Source organism: Tachyglossus aculeatus, chromosome 1 (assembly GCF_015852505.1).
Source record: "Tachyglossus aculeatus isolate mTacAcu1 chromosome 1, mTacAcu1.pri, whole genome shotgun sequence".
Classification (NCBI taxonomy): domain Eukaryota; kingdom Metazoa; phylum Chordata; class Mammalia; order Monotremata; family Tachyglossidae; genus Tachyglossus; species Tachyglossus aculeatus.
The window spans coordinates 100,028,654-100,043,795 of record NC_052066.1 but is presented as its reverse complement, the minus strand read 5'-3'; the positions used below and the strand labels follow the sequence as shown (position 1 = coordinate 100,043,795).

The window sequence follows — 15,142 nt, the reverse complement described above, 5'->3', positions numbered from 1 at the left end:
CTTACTATATGCCAGGCACTGTACTAAGTGTTGGAGTAGATACAAGATAATCGAGTCTCTGTTCTACATAGAGCTCACAGTCTTTATAGATGAGTAACTGAGGCATGGACAAGTTAAATGACTTGCCCAAAGTCATACAGTAGACAAGTGGCTGAGGTGGGATTAGAACCCAGGTCTTCTGACCTTCCAGGCCCATGCTCTTTCCACTAGGCTACACTCTTCCCTGTTTGGTATTCATTTATTCATTTAATCATATTTATTATGTGCTTAGTGTGTGCAGAGCACTGTACGAAGCGCTTGGAAAATACAATTCAGCAACAGATAGGGACAGTCCCTACCCAACAACAGGCTCACAGTCTAGAAGTGGGGAGACAGACAACAAAACAGGAAAAAGTAGACAGGCATCAATAGGATCAATATAAATAAATAGAATTAAAAATATATACACATAAAATCAACAGACTATTAAATATGTGCATATATACACAAGTACTGTGGGGCAGGGAGGGGGTAGAGCAGAGGGAGGGAGTTGGGATGATGGGGAGGGGTGGAGGAGCAGAGGAAAAGGGGGGCTCAATCTGGAAATGCCTCCTGGAGGAGGTGAGCTCCCAGTAGGGCTTTGAAGCGGGGGGAAGTGAGTTAATTTGGTGGATGTGAAGAGGGAGGGCATTCCAGGCCAGAGATAAGATGTGGGCCAGGGGTCGGCGGCAGGACAGGCAAGAATGAGGCACAGTGAGTAGGTTAGCACCAGATGAATGGAGCGTGAGGGCTGGGCTGTAGGAGAGAAGGGAGGTGAGGTAGGAAGGGCAAGGTGGGGAGAGACAGGAGGTTGGGAGATGAGAAAAGAGGCCGATGCAGTAATCCAGTCTGGATATGATGAGTGATTGTACTAACAAGGTAACGGTTTGGTTCTTTCCCAGTCCTTAATACTTTGCACAGCACACAGTAGGCACTTAATACATACTATCACAGCTACTACTACTAGTGCTTTTGGCGAAAGCTGGGGTACTGTTCATCTCAGGCTTCATTTGTGGAATGCTGATCTAGGCTGCCTGGATGTGTGGAAATGGGGCTGGAAGGAAGAAGGTGAAAGAAAGAGGGATTTTTCCAGGTTGTCTTCCCTAGGGTATGTGTCACCTGGGAGTGTCATTATCATTACCTCCTTCCCTTCCCCACAGCACCTGTATATATGTATATATGTTTGTACATATTTATTACTCTATTTTACTTGTACATAGCTATTCTATTTATTTTATTTTGTTAGTATGTTTGGTTTTGTTCTCTGTCTCCCCCTTTTAGACTGTGAGCCCACTGTTGGGTAGGGACTGTCTCTATATGTTGCCAATTTGTACTTCCCAAGCACTTAGTACAGTGCTCTGCACATAGTAAGTGCTCAATAAATACGATTGATGATGATGATTACCTAAACTTCAGTTTACTACGGAGTTAGGAAGTGGGGTCAGTCTCTGCTACAAAAGCTGGTGCCAGCAGCAGAAACCACTGCCAATTCACTAGCAATTATTACCGTCTCTAGGTCATCTGATTTCCTCTAAGCTGCAGGAATGTAGAGTCAATTCCCAAACTTTCACAGGGTTTTCCCCATATGAAAGCGTAATTTCTGTGCTAACTTCATGACCCCAACATGATCTCAGGGTGAGAGAATGCAACTTGGCAGTGTTTCTTGGTCCTCTGCCTGCAGATGACTGAGCTCTTGAGCAACAAGCACAAAATGACATGAAATTGTTTTGAATCACTTTTTGCAAACTTGGCACAGTGCTTTGCTTTGACAATTTTAAAAGGAATAAAACTGAAGCTATAAACCAGTGTAGTCTTGGGAAACGTTCTACAGCACCAAAATTTGCAGCAACCATCATTTAATGCAGTCAGTAAATTCTGCCATTTATGCATTATCTTGTGGTTCAGAAACAGGCAAAGTAAAAACACAAAATCCACAAGATCAGCAGTTTGAGGGGGGACTGAAGTACAGTTGATGTGGTTTCCTATACAATAGTGTATAGGAATACACTATTCAATATTCACTATATAATAGTGAGTGCTGGACACATTACTGAAGACACTTTTGGTTTTATTGTTGTATGGTTATTTATTCAGCACTATGTGCCAGGCACTGTACAAAGTACTGGAGTAGATAGAAGCTAAGAAGCAGCATGGTGTAGTGCCTGTCCACTTGTTTTGTTTTGTTGTCTGTCTCCTCCTTCTAGACTGTGAGCCCATTGTTGGGTAGGGATTGTCTCTAACTGATGCCAAATTGAACTTTCCAAGTGCTTAGTACATTGCTCTGCACACAGTAAGTGCTCAATAAATACAACTGAATGAATGATAGAGCAAGATCCCGGGAGTCAGAAGGTCATGGGTTCTAATCCTAACCCCGCCACTTGTCAGCTTTGGGAAAGTCATTTTACATTCTTGTGCCTCAGTTATTTCATCTGCAAAATGGGGATTAAGACTGTGAGCTTTATGTGGGACAGGGATTGTGTTCAACCCAATTTGCTTGCAGTAATAATAATAATAATGATGGCATTTATTAAGCACTTACTATGTGCAAAGCACTGTTCTAAGTGCTGGGGAGGTTACAAGGTGATCGGGTTGTACCACGTGGAGCTCACAGTTTTCATCCCCATTTTACAGATGAGGTAACTGAGGCACAGAGAAGTGACTTGCCCAAAGTTACACAGCTGACAATAGGCAGAGTTGGGATTTGAACCCTTGACCTCTGACTCCAAAGCCCGGGCTCTTTCCACTGAGCCACGCTGCCTCTCTACCACCCTATCACTTAATGTATCCAACCTAGCACTTAGTACAGTGCCTGGCACTGCTGGAAAATATTCCAAGTAATGAGTCAGGTTAGACCAGCCTTTTATTCATTTTGTTGCAACATAAGGTCAGTGGCTGTTTGGTAGCCAAAGACAAAGAACTGAGGATGAGACCATCCTTATATTTCCCGCTGCTCCCACTTCCTGGGTGACACAGTACCAAGTCCCTCAAGTCCTATTTGTTCGTGCGTTGGATTGGCACATCACGTGCCGCTCCGCCCGTTTGTTGTTGTCTTAATTAGCCTCTCATTATACACCAAGCTCCTTCATTATCGGCTTTGGGTCATCTAGCAGACACTCTATGGCTGAAGAAGTCTTCAGCAAGAAGTCTTCAGCAAGCATAAGTGTTGGGCTTCAAGGCTATGGGGTGCAGCCAGTAATTTATTGCTGTTAGGGTTTGCTGGTAATATGAGGCCCCAGGACTACAGTGGCATTGGTTGTTGATGAGGATGCTGATAAGTTAGATTATGGCCTTGCCAGCCACTGATTTCCTGGGTGGAACTCAGCACAACTAATCAGTATACATATTCAGTGACAGTAATACTACTTCTACTAATAATGATAATGATGGTATTTGCTAAGCACTTATATACGAGCAGGGTTAAGGCTTGACCACAGCACATAGCTCTTAATCAATCAATCAATCAATCAATCATATTTATTGAGCACTTACTGTGTGCAGAGCACTGTACTAAGCGCTTGGGAAGTACAAGCTGGCAGCATACAGAGACAGTCCCTACCCAACAGTGGGCTCACAGTCTAAAAACCATAATTATTATTATACGGTCCATGTCCTACATGGACCTCAGTCTTAATCCCCACTTTACAGATGAGGGAACTGAGGCACAGAGAAGCTAAGTGACTTGCCAAAGGTCACCGACTATTGGCAGAAGGGAGATCAGAACCCATATCCTTCTGATTACAAGACCCATGCTCTATCCACTAGGCCATGCTGCTTCTCAGGTTTTTGAACATTTTTACCAGTGCCATTTGTGAGCCATATGCTAAATCAATTGGAAGGACAAGAGAGCCACCAAGCAGATCTCGCAATAGCATCAGGTAACCAACATTTAAGGCAACACTCATAGAAGGGAAGGCACCTCCACTGCGAGAGACAGAAGAGGAGAACAACAGCAGAGTATCCAAACAGCTTCATTCATTCAATCGTATTTGAGTGCTTTCTGTGTATGGAGCACAGTATTAAGTGCTTGGGAGAGTACAATATTACAATAAACAGACACATTCTCTGTCCACAACAAGCTTACTATAAGCTGAACTGAAATGGGACACCCACAAGCCACAGTTGGCAGAATAAATGCTTTAAAGACATGGTGTAGCATAGTCTCAAACAATGTGATGACAGAGTACTCCTGGCGAAACGCTGCAGTGGACAGACCAGTCGGGAAGACAGCAATCAAAAACTGAGCAGGGACTGTAAGCTCTTTGTGGGCAGGGAACATGCCTACCAACTCTGTTATATTACAGTCTCCAGAGCGCTTAGCATAGTATGAGAAGCAGCATGGCTTAGTGGCCAGTGGCTACCAATCAACCTGCGCATCAGGCAGAAACTCCTCAGCTTCAAGGCTCTCCATCACCTCGCCCTCTCCTACCTCACCTCCCTTCTCTCCTTCTATAGCCCAGCCTGCACCCTCCGCTCCTCTGCCACTAATCTCCTCACCGTGCCTCGTTCTCGCCTGTCCCACCGTCGGCCCCCGGCCCATGTCATCCCCCTGGCCTGTAATGCCCTCCCTCCCAACATCCACCAAGCTAGCTCTCTTCCTCCCTTCAAGGCCCTACTGAGAGCTCACCTCCTCCAGGAGGCCTTCCCAGACTGAGCCCCCTCCTTCCTCTCCCCCTCCTCCCCCCTCCACCCCCCGCCTTACCTCTTTCCCTTCCCCACAGCACCTGTATGTATGTATATATGTTTGTACATATTTATTACTCTATTTTACTTGTACATATCTATTCTATTTATTTTATTTTGTTAATATGTTTTGTTTTGTTCTCTGTCTCCCCCTTCTAGACTGTGAGCCCACTGTTGGGTAGGGACCGTCTCTATATGTTGCCAACTTGTACTTCCCAAGTGCTTAGTACAGTGCTCTGCACACAGTAAGCGCTCAATAAATACGATTGATTAGTGGAAAGAGCACAGGCTTGGGAGTCAGAGGTCGTGGGTTCTAATCCCAGCTCCGCCACTTGTCAGTTTGTGACTTTGGGCAAGTCGTTTCACTTTTCTGTGCCTCAGTTATCTCATCTGCAAAATGGAGATTAAGACTGTGAGCCCCACATGGGACAAACTGATTACCTTCTATCTACCCCAGTACTTAGAACAGTGCTTAGCACATAGTGTTTAACAAATGCTATTATTCTGGTGCTCTGCACACAGTAAATGCTCAATAAACACTAATGAATGAATGCTCTGCTCAGCAAGTGCTCAATAAGTGCAGTTGATTAATTGATGGGTTGCTCTCTTTGGAGTCCAAGAGTCAGGTTCAAAAATAGGAACATGCTCTGACAATGGGTCAAAACACAATAAGGCAGTAAGGGTCATTCCTTATGTGTAAACAATGCTTTAAGGAGAGTTAGGTATTAATCTTCCTCTAGGCTGTAAGATCAATCAATCAATCGTATTTATTGAGCGCTTACTATGTGCAGAGCACTGTACTAAGCGCTTGGGAAGTACAAGTTGGCAACATATAGAGACAGTCCCTACCCAACAGTGGGCTCACAGTCTAAAAGGGGGAGACAGAGAACAAAACCAAACATACTAACAAAATAAAATAAATAGAATAGATATGTACAATTAAAATAAATAAATAAATAGAGTAATAAATATGTACAAACATATATACATGATCCTTTGGGAAAGGGACAGTATCTATCAACTCTATTGTATTGTTCTGTCCTAAGTGTTTTACACAAGGTAAGCACTCAATGGAAAGGACTGATTGGCCTTTTCAGTCCAATTTGCATCATCAACCTATGGGACCTCATTAACAATTCCATCACCTTTGAAAATGAAGGGCAGTTGGCTATATGGAGGTGTGTGTGCCAGCTGCGTCTGTGAACCTGAAGTGTTAATAATTGTCTATAGCAAAGAATAAACACCAGCCTGAAAGTAATCTGGTGGAGAAGCTAGATTGTCATGAATGCTCGGTTCCCATTTCCGCTTTCTTTATCTTACAATTCTGCCACGATTCTGATCCTGAAAGTAAACTGACTGGCATGAGTGGTGAGTGCTCTCTGGTGCAATGATTTCTTCTGTTCTTGGAATGTATTTTTAGAATGTCCTGATCTGCTTTGGTAAAGCCAGCTATGACAAGAAAAGGACATGAGAAACGAAGGACTCCTTAAAACAACATGTTTAGGTCTCTTTTCTGGAAATTATCCGTTCCCAGTAGCTGAATGCTCATTGAAAACATTTGTCACTGGGTTGATGCCATGTGCTCTTGAAAACAGTGTTAGAATGAGTTATAATATTTCTTTTTTTTCCATTACAGATTAATTTGTTTAATCCATCTTTGAGGATGCAGAATTCGCTCAGAATTCTGTAGGAAAGCCGTTGCTTTAAGCAGTCATTTCCTTTAAAAGAGTTGTTTTGTCTGAATGCCTTCTCTCTTCTCTTCAATGAATACTAAGCACAGGTTTAACAGCACAGCCAATTTCCACTGGCCATATAATTGAGTCTCCCCCAGTGTTTGAAGTTTCTTTGAATGTTCAAAGTGCATTTTAAAAAGCAATGATTCGTTTTGAGCATGAATTGTGTCTGCACTGGGGTAATAATAATAACAACAGTTGTGGTATTTGCTATGCACTTACTGTGTGCCACAGACTGTACTAAGCGCTGGGGGAGTTACAAGCAAATCAGGTTGGACACAGTCCCTGTTCCACATGGGGCTCACAGTCTTAATCCCCATTTTGCAGATGAGGTAACTGAGGTAAAAAGAAGTGAAGTGACTTGCCCAAGGTCACACAGCAGTCAAATGGTGAAGCTGGGTTTAGAACCTAAATCCTTCCAAGTCCCAGGCCTGTGGTCTATCCACTAGGCCACACTGCACTAGCCAGGAGTATTTAGAGCACACACAGTCTGAATGTCGTTGACCTCAGAGGTTGCTGATTGTGATAGTAATAATGGTTCTTAATTGAGCCCCTACTGAGTGAGGTGCACTGTACTAAGCACTTGGGAGATAGAAAGAAGCACAAGGCACATTCCCACCTTGTGGGCAAGGATTGAGTCCTCCAACTCTATTGCATTGTACTCTCCCAAATACACTAAAATCAGTAAGCACTCAAATACAGCTGACTGATTGACAAGGGGCTTATACGTTAACTGAGGAGACAGCTATAGAGGTATTCATTCAATCGTATTTATTGAGTGCTTACTGTATGCAGAGCACTGTACTAAGCTCTTGTGAAGTGCAAGTCAGCAACATATAGAGACAGTCCCTACCCAATAGTGGGCTCACAGCCTAGAAGGGGGAGACAGACAACAAAGTAAAACATGTAGACAGGTGTCAAAATTGTCAGAACAAATAGAATTAAAGCTATATGCACATCATTAACAAAATAGAATAGTAAATAAGTACAAGTTAAATAGAGTAATAAATCTGTACAAATAAATATACAAGTGCTGTGGGGAGGGGAAGGAAAGGAGGTAGGTTGGGGGGATGGGGAGGAGAAGAGGAAAAAGGGGGCTCAGTCTGGGAAGGCCTGCTGGAGGAGGTGAGCTCTCAGTAGGGCTTTGAAGGGAGGAAGAGAGCTAGCTTGGATGAGTGGAGGGAGGGCATTCCAGGCCAGGGGAAGGACATGGTCCCGGGGACAACGGCGGGATAGGCGAGAACGAGGTACAGTGAGGAGGTTAGCAGCAGAGGAGCGGAGAGTCCGGGCTGGGCTGTAGAAGGAGAGAAGGGAGGTGAGGTAGGAGGGGGCAGGGTGATAGAGAGCCTTGAAGCCAAGGGTGAGGAGCTTCTGCCTGATGCACAGGTTGATTGGTAGCCACTGGAGGTTTTTGAGGGGGGGAGTAACATGCCCAGAGCGTTTCTGGACAAAGACAATCCGGGCAGCGGCATGAAGTATGGATTGAAGTGGGGAGAGGCAAGAGGATGGGAGATCGGAGAGAAGGCTGATACAGTAGTCCAGAAGGGATAGGACGAGAGCTTGAATGAGCAGGGTAGTGGTTTGGATGGAGAGGAAAGGGCAGATCTTGGCAATGTTGTGGAGCTGAGACCGGCAGCTTTTGGTGATGGAACGGATGTGTGGGGTGAACGAGAGAGCGAAGTCAAGGACGACACCAAGGTTGCGGGCTTGTGAGATGGGAGGGATGGTAGTGCCATCTACAGTGACGGGGAAGTCAGGGAGAGGGCAGGGTTTGGGAGGGAAGATAAGGAGTTCAGTCTTGGACTTATTGAGTTTTAGATGGTGGCCAGGTATTGAATTTGCACATATACAAAAGTTCTCAGTATGGAGTTAATACATCTCTAAAAGCTGGGGCTGAAGTGTTGATAAGCATCAGGGAGTGATAATTAGTTGGTAAGGTGTTACTGGAGGAGGTGGGATTTTAGGAGAGCATTTTAAATTGTAAGCCCCTTGAGAGCTGGGGATTATGTCTAATTCCCACCGCCAGTATTCCTTTGCAGTAGTTAGTACTGTGCTCTGGGAAGCAGCTTGGTGTAGTGGATAAAGCATGGGGTTGGGAATCCGTAGATCATGGATTCTAATCTCTGCTCCACTAATTGTTGTCTGCTATATGGCCTTGGGCAAGTCACTTCAATTCTTCATGCCTCAATTACCTAATCTGTAAAATGGAGATTAAGACTGTAAACCCTATGTGGAACATGGACTGCTCCCAACCCTATTTGTTTGTATCCACCTCATCACCTAGTACCATGCCTGGCACATAGCAAGCGCTTAACAAATACCATAAGTATTATCGTTACATTAATGATTTAAATGTAATTCAAGACTCTAGACTGAAGTTCCCTCTAGACTGTAAGCTCCTTGTGGGCAGGGAATGTGACTTCCAACTCTGTTCTATTGTATTCTCCCAAGGGTTTAGTACAGTGTTCTACACACAGTAGGCCCTCAATGAATATGATTGATCAATTACTACTATGACGTTGAAGGTGGGGAGTGTTGCTGAAAGCTCTTCCCCGTTAACAGTGTACCAGAGTTCCTGAAGGAGAACTCCCCACTCACTAGAAGCCACGACCCGTTCTATCATAGTATCCCAGCGGAGTTGTCCAAAGAATGAGATGTAAGCTCTTTGTGGACAGAGAATGTGTCTATTATATTGTAGACAGTCTGTCAATTGAATTTTTGAGCCCTAACGGTGTGCAGAGTACTGTATTAAGTGCTTAGGAGAGTACAATAGAACAATAAACAGATGTATTCCCTGCCCACAACAAGCTTACTGTCAAGCACTTAATACAATGCTTTGCATGCAGTGAGTGCTCAGCAAATATGATTGACTGACTGAGCAGCATGGTTTACTGGACAGGTATTGGAGAGATGCCATTCCCCACTAGTGCCCCGGCCCATGCTCTCTTCAACCTGAGGGGTCAAGCAAAACCACCACTATCCTCCCACCAAGTCACCTTTTAACCTTCCACTGTGCTGTGCCCGTCCAAGATACTGCTCTGGAGGCAAGTTTCCTCTTTTCCTCTTAGGGTTGGTATAAAGTATTCCTGAGGTATGATCTTCAGGAGAGGTGGATCAGTCATCTTATCACTTCACACCACCCCACATACTTCCTTTGTTCTTTAGTGTCCGTGGTTCTGACACTCTTTCTGGAGATAATGGTTCATTCATTCAACTGTATTTATTGAGCATTTACTGTGCGCAGAGCAATTTACTAAGCACATGAGAGTACAATATGACAATAAACAGACACATTCCCTGCCCACAATAAGCTTACATTTAAGAGGGGGAGAAGTGGATATTAATAAAAATAAATTACAGATATGTAAGTGCTGTGTTCTTGTTGCAGTGCCATTGTCCTTCTCTGTTGCCACTAACTGCTCTGATTTTATCCCCTTGCCTTGGGGACTCTGTCAGTCAATCACATTTATTGAGCAATTACTGTGTGAAGAGCACTGTACTGTTTGGGAGAGTACAATGCAACAATAGACACATTTCCTGCCCACAATTTCACTCTTGTACCACTGCCCATAATCAATCAATTAGTTGGCTTTATTGAGCACTTACTGTGTGCACAGCACTACATTAAGCCCTTGGGAGCTTACAATATAACAGAGTTGGTAGACATGATCACTGCCCACAAGGAGTTTACAGTCTCTGACCTCTTACTTCTTCCAGTTTCCTCCTCCTACACCCCACCCCTACAGTTTAAATACATGTCTGACGCATACCCCTCAATTTCAATTTCAGCCACCCTAACAGGGAGAGCTGAGGCCTGACAGGAAGAAAAGGGAGGAAAGAAGTGGTTGGATTGTCTAGTCCCCTGTTGTCAACATCTTGAGAGAAGAAGGACTTTTTGTCTAATCCTAGATCACAAAGAGTCCCACATGAGACGACCTCTCACAACCTCTACCACAAACAGACACACGCACACTGCCATTTATCTGATTTTATACACTCCCTCAACCTGCACATCTGAACCCATCCCTTCCAACCATAACAAAGCACTTGCCCCCTCCTTTCTTCCATCCAAGACCTCCATATTCAACTGTTAACTCTCCAGTGGCTTTTTCCCCACTGCTTTCAAACATGCACATGTCTCCCCAATCCTAAAAAACTCTCCCTTGATCCCATGGCTCCCTCCAATTATTGCCCTATCTCCCTCCTACCATTCCTTTCCAAAATCCCTGAGAAATTTGCCTATACCTGCTATCTCCGGTTCCACTTCTCAAAATCTGTCACTGACTCCCTCCAATCTGGCTTCTGCCCCCTTCACTCCAAGGAAACTGACATCTCAAAGGTCACAGATGATCTCTTTATTACCAAATCCAACGACCTCCATTCTATGCTAATCTTCCTTGACCTTTCAGTGGCCTTCGGCATTGTCAACCATCCCTTTCTCCAACATTAAAAAACCTTGGCTTCACTGACACTATCCTTTCCTGTTTTTTTTTTTCCTTAATGGAATTTGTTAAGCACTTACTATGTACCAGGAATTGTTCTAAGCACTGGGATAGATACAAGCTTTTAGGTTGGACACAGTCCATCTCCCAAATGAGACTACAGTCTTAATCCCCATTTAACAGATGAGGTAACTGAGGAACAGAGAAGTGACTTGCCCAAGGTCACACAGCAGACAAGTGGTAGAGTTGGGATTAGAATTCAGGTCCTTCTGACTATTAGGCCCATGCTCTACTAAACCATGCTGTTTCTGGTGGTTCTCCTCCTATCTCTCTGGCTGCTCATTCTCTGCCTCCTAACCCCTCATTGTAAGAGTTCCTCAAGATTCAATTCAGGGTTAGAGAACTCATTTGCTCCCATGGCTTCAACTACCCTCTCCCCTCTAGACTGTGAGCTCGCTGTGGGCAGGGAATGCACCTGCCAAGCAGTTAGTATAGTGCTCTGCACACAGTAGGTGCTCAATAAATACAATTGATCAATTGATCTATGCGGTTGACTCCCAAATCAACATCTCCAGCCCTGATCTCTCTCCTCTGCAGTCTCACATTTCCTCCTGGCTTTTGGATGTCTCATTGACAATTCAAATTTAACATGTCCAAAACAGAACTCCTTATCTCCCCACCCAAACCCTGTTTTCCCCTGACTTTCCCATCACTGTAGACAGCACCACCATTTTTCCTGTCTCACCAGTCCATAGCCTTGGCATTATCGTGGACTCATCGCTCTCATTCAACCCATATATTCAATCTGACACTAAATCCTGTCAGTTGAACCTTCACAACATCATTAAAATCTACCCAATCCTACCCATCCAATCTGCTACCATGTTTATCCAAGCACTTACCGTATCTATCCTTGATTTCTGTATTAGCCTCCTTGCTGTCTCTCCTGCCTTCTGTCTCTTCCCCACTCTAGTCCATACTTCTCTCTGCTACCGGATCGTTTTTTTACAAAAACACTCAGTCCATGTTTCCTGACTCCTCAAGAACCTCCAGTGGTTACTCATCCATCTCCACATCAAACAGGAACTCCTTTCCATTGGTTTTAAAGTACTCAATCACCTTGCCTCTCCTACCTTTCCTTGCTGCTTTCTTACTACGAGCCAGCCCACTCTCTTTGCTCGTCTTATGCCAACCTACTCACTGTATCTTGAGCCCATCTATCTCTCCTCTGGTGTCTTGCCCACATCCTGCCTCTGGACTGGAAATCCCTCCCTCCTCATATCTGACAGACGATCACTCTCCCCTCCTTCAAAGCCTTATTAAAGGTACATCTCCTCCAAGAAGCCTTCCCTGACTAATTCCTCATTTCCTCTTCTCCCACTCTCTTCTGCATCACCCGTACACTTGGATTTTTCCCTTTATTCACCCCTCCCTCAGCCCCACAGAATTTATGTAAATATCTGTAATTTATTCATTAATATTAAAGACTGTTTCCCCCTCTAGACTGAAGGTTTGTTGGGGGCATGTAACATGTTTACCAACTCTGTTATATTGTAGTCTCCCAAGCACTTTAGTACAATGCTCTGCACAAAGTAAACACTCAAAAAATGATTGATTGGACAGTCTGGCATTCAAATGGCCTATGCCTAGTCTCAAAATAAGGCACCAAGTGTCTTTATCTCTAATATTTTTATTTTTTAAATACTCAACACATATATAAGGTCTATGAATTCTTGCAAAGAGCATTTTTCCATGTATTACCTTATCACTTGTTGCCCGGGGACGGGTTCAGAAATCGGCACAGCGAGAGAAAGAGGCTAGAGTCAAAGGTTCCCATTGTCTACACTGTGAGCCCGTTGTTGGGTAGGGATTGTTTCTATCTGTTGCTGAATTGCACTTTCCAAGCGCTTAGTACAGTGCTCTGCACACAGTAAGTGCTCAATAAATACTTTTGAATGAATGGAATGAATGAATACAAAATTTTTCTGTGCACTGAATTGAACTTCCCTTTCCGGATAGACATAATTTTTCAATTATTTTGGAAGTGGCAAATTGAACTTCATTTTTAATAATAATAATAATGATGGCATTTGTTAGGCACTTACTATGTGCAAAACAGTGGCAAATTGAACTTAATTTTTAATAATAATAATGATGGCATTTGTTAAGCACTTATTATGTGCAAAGCACTGTTCTAAGTGCTGGAGAGGATAAAAGGTGATCAGGTTGTCCCACGTGGGGCTCACAGTCTTAGTCCCCATTTTGCAGATGGGGTAACTGAGGCACAGAGAAGTTAAGTGACTTGCCCAAAGTCACACAGCTGACACTTGGCGGAGTGGGGATTTGAACCCATGACCTCTGCCTCCCAAGCCCGTGCTCTTTCCACTGAGCCACAGGAGAAATAAATTTATGCATTACTTGCCTGTGGCGAAACGCCTAGCTGCCACCCCCAAACGCTTCCCACCCTAGAGGAATCCACTTATGCATTACTTGCACGTGGTAAAGCACCTAGCTCCCACTCAGGAATGCTTCCCACTAGGAAGGAATTCACTTATGCTTTATTCACATTTGGTGAAGCACCTAGCTCCCACTCATGTACATTTCCCACTCGGGGGGAATATATTTAAGAATTACATACGCATGGCAAAGCACCCTAGCTTCCAGCCCCATGAGCATTCAGCTGGACACTCACCATTCTTCACTTGGTTCCGGCAGAGTGGGCAGCCCACGCTCTGGGCCAAGGTGGCACACAGCTGACTTGCTGCATGGCTTGATCCACTGCCCGGAAGGTCAGAGGCTGCAGGTATTTATACCTGCACTCTCAGGCTGTTTCAACTTCCAGTTTCGGCTCATCCAGTGTACACCCCTCCTCCTCCCCGGCCTCACCCTCTCGCTTGGCATGGGAGCGAGGGATACCTTCTGTATTCCTGGCTTGGGATGCTAGTGGTTTTGGTTGCAGGAGCAGCATTCCATCTTTGCATGCTTCCAAGTTCCACTTTACCAGCTCCAGCAGTTGTCATGAGCCCATCTCCACCGTCAGGTGCTCAGTCTTTGAGTCAGTCCCTGGTCCTGCCAGACACCTCTTGTACAGGACTGTCCCCATCTCACCCCATCAGGTACTTATTCTGTAAGTCCATCTCTGGTCCCGTCAGGCACCTGTCCTATAGGTTTGACCCTGTCTCACCCAGTCGGGCACTCAATGACAAGTCAAATCACAATGAAACCAAAGCACTACGGTATTCAATTCTCAGTCTGATTGAAGAGGTAAATTCACACACACACATGCACACACGTGCGCACACACACACACACACACACACACACACAAACACAGAGCTACCCTGTCCAACTGTTTTCCCCAAGTTTGTGCAGATGGTCCTATGTCGGAGTCCGAGGAGTCTGGTTCCAAACAGCACATCATCTTGAGTCGAGTCTTTAGGTGGTTCTTTGTGGCTGTGCTGTAGGCATCTTGGCTCAGGTGTTTTTTGCCACTGCCTGGGGTTGGATTCTTTAGTTCTTGGTGACCACCTGCTTCAGTTGTTTGGCCTTCCTGGTTGGTGCACATTTGTTCTCCTCACTCTCTTTTTTTCTCTTCGGTTGCCCACCCCCTTCCACTTTAATCCACTCATGCTGGTTGTTTCAGAGGGGTGGCAGTGGGTCCTGATTCACTGCTTTGACTTGCCTGCTGTCTATAGCTTGTTACTGGGTAAAGCGGGGAGACAGCTCCTCCTCCCCTTGAGTCTGCACCACAGGCTGTTTTTGCAATGTAGTTTATCTTGTGTATCTCTGGCAGTGCTCCTCCTCCCCTTGGCAAGATGGTTCATGCTTCCTCAAGGTCCTCCTTCTATGTTATTGGTTCCTCCCTAAATTCCTCTTCTTATGTTGTTGTTCATGGCGTCAAATGATGGTTGCTCGTAAAATGATTTCCGTGTTACAAAACGGAGTCACTCGTGCTCACCACAGCAATCACAAGATAGCATTTGACCTTAAGATGATGGGTACCCTAGTTCACCTTGGGAGAGCCTTTATGACACCCTTACTCATGTTCGGAGAATGAGAAAAGGGGTATCTAGAATTCTAGAGGGCTGTTATTGGTGACCCTAAGGTTTATCTGCACATGTGAGCTCTCTCTCTCTCTCTCTCCCTCCCTCCCTCTCTCTCTCTCTCTCTCTCTCTCTCCTTCCCCCCCCCACCTCTCTCCCTCTCCCCCCCTCCCCTTAGTCAAGAAAGGCCTCTTGGAGGAGATGTGCCGTTGATGAGGCATTGAAA

General features: G+C 44.8%; 1 protein-coding gene across 1 annotated transcript in view; it reads left to right on the top strand.

Annotated features, from left to right (window-relative positions):
* Positions 1 to 6,016: 6,016 nt before the first annotated feature.
* Positions 6,017 to 15,142, top strand: part of PLSCR1 (phospholipid scramblase 1) — a 69,216-nt gene continuing 60,090 nt past the window's right edge. The window contains exon 1 of the mRNA XM_038743408.1: positions 6,017 to 6,066. The gene's annotated coding sequence lies outside the window, so the exon portion shown is untranslated. The remainder of the gene's footprint in view (positions 6,067 to 15,142) is intronic.